The sequence below is a fragment of the Heptranchias perlo genome, chromosome 5 (genome assembly GCF_035084215.1).
Source record: "Heptranchias perlo isolate sHepPer1 chromosome 5, sHepPer1.hap1, whole genome shotgun sequence".
NCBI lineage: Eukaryota > Metazoa > Chordata > Chondrichthyes > Hexanchiformes > Hexanchidae > Heptranchias > Heptranchias perlo.
Window position 1 is genome coordinate 73,961,801 of NC_090329.1, and position 6,681 is coordinate 73,968,481.

The window sequence follows — 6,681 nt, forward strand, 5'->3', positions numbered from 1 at the left end:
AAAAATTCAAGTTCGTTAGACACGACCTTCCCTTAACAAATCCATGCTGACAGTCCTTGATTAATCCGTGCCTTTCTAAATGTCGATTAATACTGTCCCTCAGAATTTTTTCCAATTATTTGCCCACCGTCGAGGTTAGGCTGACGGCCTGTAATTTTTCGGTCTATCCCTTTCTCCCTTTTTAAAGGACGTGCTGTTCTCCGTGACTGGCCTGTTTGAACAACAACGACACCTTTTGATTGGTGTCATGCTGTCCCAGCCTAATATAAGATATGCGATTTGAGAACCTTCCACTCATTCACCTGACGAAGGGGATAATCTCCGAAAGCTTGTGATTTTAAAATAAAATTGTTGGACTATAACCTGGTGTTGTAAGATTCCTTACATTTCCCTTTTTAAAAATCATTTTAGATCTGATCTCTCAACAACTCTTCCAGAAATTGCTGGTAACTTAATTATTGAATTTATGGATCTTTTCTGACAGATATCCATTGCAATATTATGAACTGCCTTTCTTTAGCTCAATTGCAGGTTGACACTATGTAGGCAAACTCCAGAGTAATTCCAGCTACTCATTTTTAAAAGGTTCCCTGATATCCGCCTCCCAAGCGGTTTTCCTCTGCAGCTATATTGCACCAGTAGCTGCAGGATGTGAAATGCAACTGACGAGATGAGTGTTATATTGTGGATTGCGAATCGCACTGTCTGCTAGGAGAGAGCTCGGCCGCACTTCCTCAGTCAGTAAATTTTTAATATTTTGAGAGCACAAGCAAGAGCATCAGTTTTCTCAAAGCACTGAAAAAACGCACTGCTTTTCATTGCACTGGTATTATACGCCACATGATTTCAAGCCCACGCAATGTGAGATAGCCTCACTGAAAGTGGTTCAAACTATTTGATTGTTTTACAGATTGGTACAACTTTATATCAATGCAAAAGCAGGAGTATAATTGCAATCTTAATTAAAATAGGAATGTAAGTTTTTTTTCGGAACAGTAAAATCTAGTAGGCCTACAGACCTATTCCCTTTTGATAGATCTCAACCCCACCTACCCATCTTATCACCACCAACTTCATTCTGTTTTCTCTCCAGAAACACATCTAATTCTCTCATAATATCTTTCATACCGTCTGCTTCAAAGGTTTTTCCTGGTCACTTATTCCACAAATTTATTACTCTTAACTTCCTAATTGCATCAATTCAAAATTGCTTCTTTTCCAACGCGAACAACTTCCTTAATATTTTCCTCACATATAAGGGCACCACATCATATCAACAGAGACTATTTTATCTTTCAGAATGATTCTGGTTTACATCAGATTTACAAATGGAGCAAATATTAGCAAACTGTTTGTAACAAAAACTAGGATGAGCGTTGGGAGTATAAATACCAAAATGTTATTTTACACCTGCTTGGCATCTTTTTACTTAAAATAAAATGCTCATCAGAGTTTGTAGCGCTGTATTGTAATGTCCACAAAACCTACTCCTTAACATGTGAAGAAGTAGGCAGAAGAGTCTGACCCACCCATTCTCTATTTAGCAAGTTTTGCATTCGTCTGCTGTTTTTATGGAAGAAATGCTGCTTCTATATGTTGTGCTTATTAACAATTTTACATTTAAGTAGTTTACTAACAAACAAAATCATATGCCAAATGATTTGAACTATGTGCTATAGTTTTGTAGAAAAATTTAACTTGAAACCCAGTTTTCACCATTGGGGGGCGCCATTGCTTGTCCTTCAGCCTGTCATTCTGCCTGGTGTTGGACAGTAATGTTCAAGCTGCTTATTCTTCAATAACTTTCACAAAAGTTTTGTTCATAAAACTAACATATATTTTGACTAACAAAACTGTACACAATATTCCAATTGCAGTCTAACCAAGGTCTTGTTCAAGTTCAATATTGACACCTTGCTTATCTATTCTATGGGCATGATTTTAACTTGGAGCTGGGAACCCAGCCCATCCCTAGATATTCACGTGGGGAACCCGGAAGGCGAATGAGTGAGTCGCAATCTGTGATCGCAACTCAATTGAAGGTGAGTATTTGTGCTTCCGGGTTTCCCACACGCCAGGCAGCCAGATTGACATCAGAGGGTAGGTGGAAAAGAAAGTTGGTTTTGTATCCAGAGACATTGGGGGTAATTTTAACTTCCAAGAATGGGTGGGTTGGGAGCGGGTGGGAGGGTAGGCCTGTCAGGAGGGAAAGGAGCTGCGAATTAGAGAGGGGGAGGGAGGGAAAGAGATCGTGGGCCCTGGAAAAAAATCAGAGGTGGTGGTGAGGTGGGGGGACATGGACAAAATCGGGGGGTGGGGGATTGGGGTCCAGCCAGCATCAGGATCAGGGGTGGGGGGTCAGCCAGCATCGGGGTCAGGGAGTCCAGCACAGGGTGGGCGGCTGATCTCGGAGTCATGTCGCAACAGGTGAGCTTGTTGGGTCTGGATGAATCACTCCTGCTCCTCCGGGCCCACAAGCAATGCAATAAAGGCACTCACCTCATGGATCCAGCCCTTCTCACCTGCTTTCACTTGACGTGAATTGGAAGCGATGGGAAACCCGAACAGGTAAGGATAAATTCATTTTACTTTTGCAATACAAATAGAATTAAGTAACCTCAACTATTTCAATGAGGTATATTGCCTTTTTAAGTATTGGCCCGTCGGCTTTAAGTTTGGGCGGAACTTCCTGGTGTCTGTTGTCCGCATGCATCCTAACGCGCCTGAGTCAAACCCGGACGGTCCAGCTTCAAAAATCTGTTATTTTAACCTCCCGCCCACCCCCAACCCACCTGTTCATGGAAGTTAAAATTACGCCCAATGTGTCTGGATACAAAACCAACTTCCTTTTACTGCTATCCTTTGCTTTCTACTCTCTGACCATCTCTCTATCCATGTGGAGACATTCCCCTTAATTCCACGTGCCATTATCTTTGGCGTAAGCCTCATGTGCCAGAATTTGGGATGGGACCCAGTTCCAGCTGGTCTCAGCCTCTTCTTATCAATGAGGAAAAAAATCCTGATATTACTTCCGCTTCCTCTTCTATCCCACAGAGAGTATATGATGCAGATATATTTGCAATTAATTTAGCAGAAGTGAGGCCCACAATGCCATTTTTCTATCTGTAATCAAGAATGATCAATTGCCATTAGGAAAGTGACAAATTCCATATTGACGCCTCCATTAAATGTGCGATTCTTTTTAGCCTCAATGGCCTGCCCCATCCCCAAAGAAGCAGCAAGGTGGCTCTCCCATTTTCTTGGACCCCCACGGGGTAGACGTCCAGGGAATGGCATTAATGGCATCAGTCCGGTCCACTTTCTAACTTTATGCAAATGACCCAGTCCCTGGAACTGGGGACATAATCAATGCCAGAGGTCCAATCCCACAGCACGTCCAGCTGCAGAGTGGGCCTCAAGGAATTCACACCAAGTATTTATCAACAGCTGAAGTAAGGCCTGTCATTTCCTGAATTATCCCTGTTTCCTTTTTTGAAGAATGGGGCCATATTTGCCCTCCAATTGTCTTCTGATACAATTTTACTTCCTACAGTGTTTTGGACAATTTATAGTCAGAACTTGCACTATTCCTTCCCTAGCTTCCATCAGTATCATAGAATCATAGAATCATAGAAAATAGGAGCAAGAGTAGGCCATTCGGCCCTTCGGCCCTGCTCCGCCATTCAAAATGATCGTGGCTGATCGTCTAACTCAGTACCCTGTTCCTGCTTTTTCCGCATATCCCTTGATCCCTTTAGCATTAAGAAATATATCTATCTCCTTCTTGAATATATTTAATGACTTCGCCTCCACTGCCTTCTGTGGTAGAGAATTCCACAGGTTCACCACCTTCTGAGTGAAGAAATTTTTCCTCATCTCGGTTCTAAATGGCATACCCCGTATCCTGAGACTGTGACCCCTGGTTATGGATTCCCCATCCATCGGGAACATCTTCCCTGCATCTAGTCTGTCTAGTCCTGTTAGAATTTTATATGTTTCAATGAGATCACCTCTCATTCTTCTAAACTCAAGTGAATATAGGCCTAGTCAACCCAATCTCTCCTCATACATCAGTCCTGCCATCCCTGGAATTAGTCTGGTAAGGACATTCTTCCTCAGATAAGGAGACCAAAACTGCACACGATATTCCAGATGTGGTCTCACCAAGGCCCTGTACAACTGCAGTAAGACATCCCTGTTCCTGTACTCAAATCCTCTTGCAATGAAGGCCAACATACCATTCGCCTTCCTAACTGCTTGCTGCACCTGAATGCTCGCTTTCAGCGACTGGTGTACAAGGACACCCAGGTCTCGTTGCACCTCCCCTTTTCCCAATCTATCACCATTCAGATAATAATCTGCCTTTCTGTTTTTACAACCAAAGTGAATAACTTCACATTTATCCACGTTATACTGCATCTACCATGTTCTTGCCCACTCACCCAACTTGTCTAAATCACATTGGAGCCTCTTTGCATCCTCTCACAGCTCACATTCCACCCCAGCTTTGTGTCGTCTGCAAACTTGGAAATGTTACATTCAGTTCCCTCATCCAAATCATTGATATACATTGTGAATAGCTGGGGCCCAAGCACTGATCACTGCGATACCCCACTATTCACTGCCTGCCACCCGGAAAAAGACCTCAGAAGTAAACTAATAGATCCTAATGAATTTTCCACCTTTAGTCTGAATAACTTCATTACAATCATTTCTCTTTGAATAATGACCTCAACTAACTGCTTTACCACATCTCTGATGGTTCTACAATTCCAGTACATACCTCCTCTGTGAAAACTGAGGCAAAATACTTATTTAGTATCACTGCATCCCCTTGCCCTCCATTATAAGCTTGGCTCCTTCACTTTGTAGTGGTTCTATCCCTATCTTGACTATCTTCATATATCTAAACAAAGCCTTTTTATTATTTTTTGCTTATTTTCTCTCATACTCCTACATAGCTTTTCTAATCTTTCTTCTAATTTTCCCACATGTTTTATATATTAATCCTGCGTTTCTTTTTTATTGTCTGACCTTTGAGTTCTAAGTGCTTTTTTAGCTTCAAGTTTGATCTAATCTCCCCGTTCAACCATGGAACTCTAACTTTCGATGCACTCCTCTTCTTTTTCTTTTTTTCCAACCCTTTCAATCTCCTGTTTAAATATTTTCAATTGCCAGTCTATAGTTCTATTTGCCAGTTTTTTTTCCATTTAATCTGGACAAGGGTCTTTTTTAACTTACAAAGATTTTCACAATCATTGCACCAGACCATTTAAACATCTACACTAGAACTATTTAAATATGTACTTCAGGGTGTTTAAACATCGAGTCCAGAGTTTTAAACATCTAGTCCAGAGTGTTTATATATTTGTTGCAGAATGTTTGTCTGTGATAATTTTCTAGTTGTTCGAGTGAAAGAAGTTCATTCTTTTCACTATGGCTGTAGGGTCCTCTTTCTTCCTCCAGTTGTTTTAAACTTAGTTCAAATGTAGAACATGGTGACTGCACACCTTGCTGGGCAGAACAGCAACTGCTTCTGGCATGTTTGACCCCATTTGGTGCTCTTTTTTCCAGTTATTAAATTGCAATTATATGTACATATAGCACTTACATTAATTCATTCATTCATCCTTTCATTCAGTATGCATTGAAAATAGTGCACCACTAAAATGAGTTTGCAGTAAATAAAGCAGCACGCAGCTTTGTGTTTCCCATATGCATCAATATAGCATAACCACTGTTTCTCAATGAAACATTTTGCATGATGGTAAAAAGCAACTTTCGTTGCACCGACTTTCCTCACTCTGAGGCCTTAAGTGTGAATTATAACTCCAGATAAGTATGTCACATAGCATTATGGAAATTGCAATCTTGATGAATTTAATTTGATCCACATCAATAACTTACTTAATTGTTATATTTTGTCCATTGTCTTCAAAATTTTGCTGCCTACTTTACTGGCCTGTAAAGCCTATGCTATGAAATGCTAAGTGTCATTATTACCACTCATCTGCACTTTAACACCAAAATGGATATTATGCATGTGGCATCAGATAGGTATTAGAATTACTGCCAATGTTCAGAATGGATTGGGTTTTATTAGTGAATATTTTAGTCAAATGTTACTGTGATGGAAGCAAAGCATTGTCATGTGTCAAATGGGGAAAATTTCTATTTTATATCATTATTATATGACTTTAAATAAACATAACAATTTGAATTAAAGACTGGTGTTGGATTAGATGTATCTCTAAAAAAGTATCTTTGCCTGCTGCAGAGTATTTTGTGAGTGAAAACTAAAAGGTTTAAAATAGGTTTGGTTTAATCCAATAAAGACTGTAAAGTGTATTGCAACGCTTAATTTAATATCTTAAGCTGATAATAATTTAATAGTGTAGAGAGAAAGGAAGGATGGAAGAAAAATGAAATATCTTACAGGAAAAATGAGATTGCATTCGAGACGGTACAGAGGAGATTTACGAGGATGTTGCCAGGACTGGAGAATTTTAGCTACGTGGAAAGATTGGATAGGCTGGGGTTGTTCTCTTTGGAACAGAGCAGGCTGAGGGGAGATTTGATTACGGTGTATAACATTATGAGGGGCCTAGATAGAGTGGATAGCAGAGAGGTCAATAACCAGAGGGCATAGATTTAAAGTAATTGGTAGAAGGATTAGAGGGG

General features: G+C 40.3%; 1 protein-coding gene across 1 annotated transcript in view; it reads left to right on the top strand.

The window, feature by feature from the left end:
- The first annotated feature begins 2,547 nt into the window (after nucleotides 1-2,547).
- The window catches only part of hsdl1 (hydroxysteroid dehydrogenase like 1), a 73,123-nt gene continuing 68,989 nt past the window's right edge, over nucleotides 2,548-6,681 (top strand). The window contains exon 1 of the mRNA XM_067984660.1: nucleotides 2,548-2,568. The gene's annotated coding sequence lies outside the window, so the exon portion shown is untranslated. The remainder of the gene's footprint in view (nucleotides 2,569-6,681) is intronic.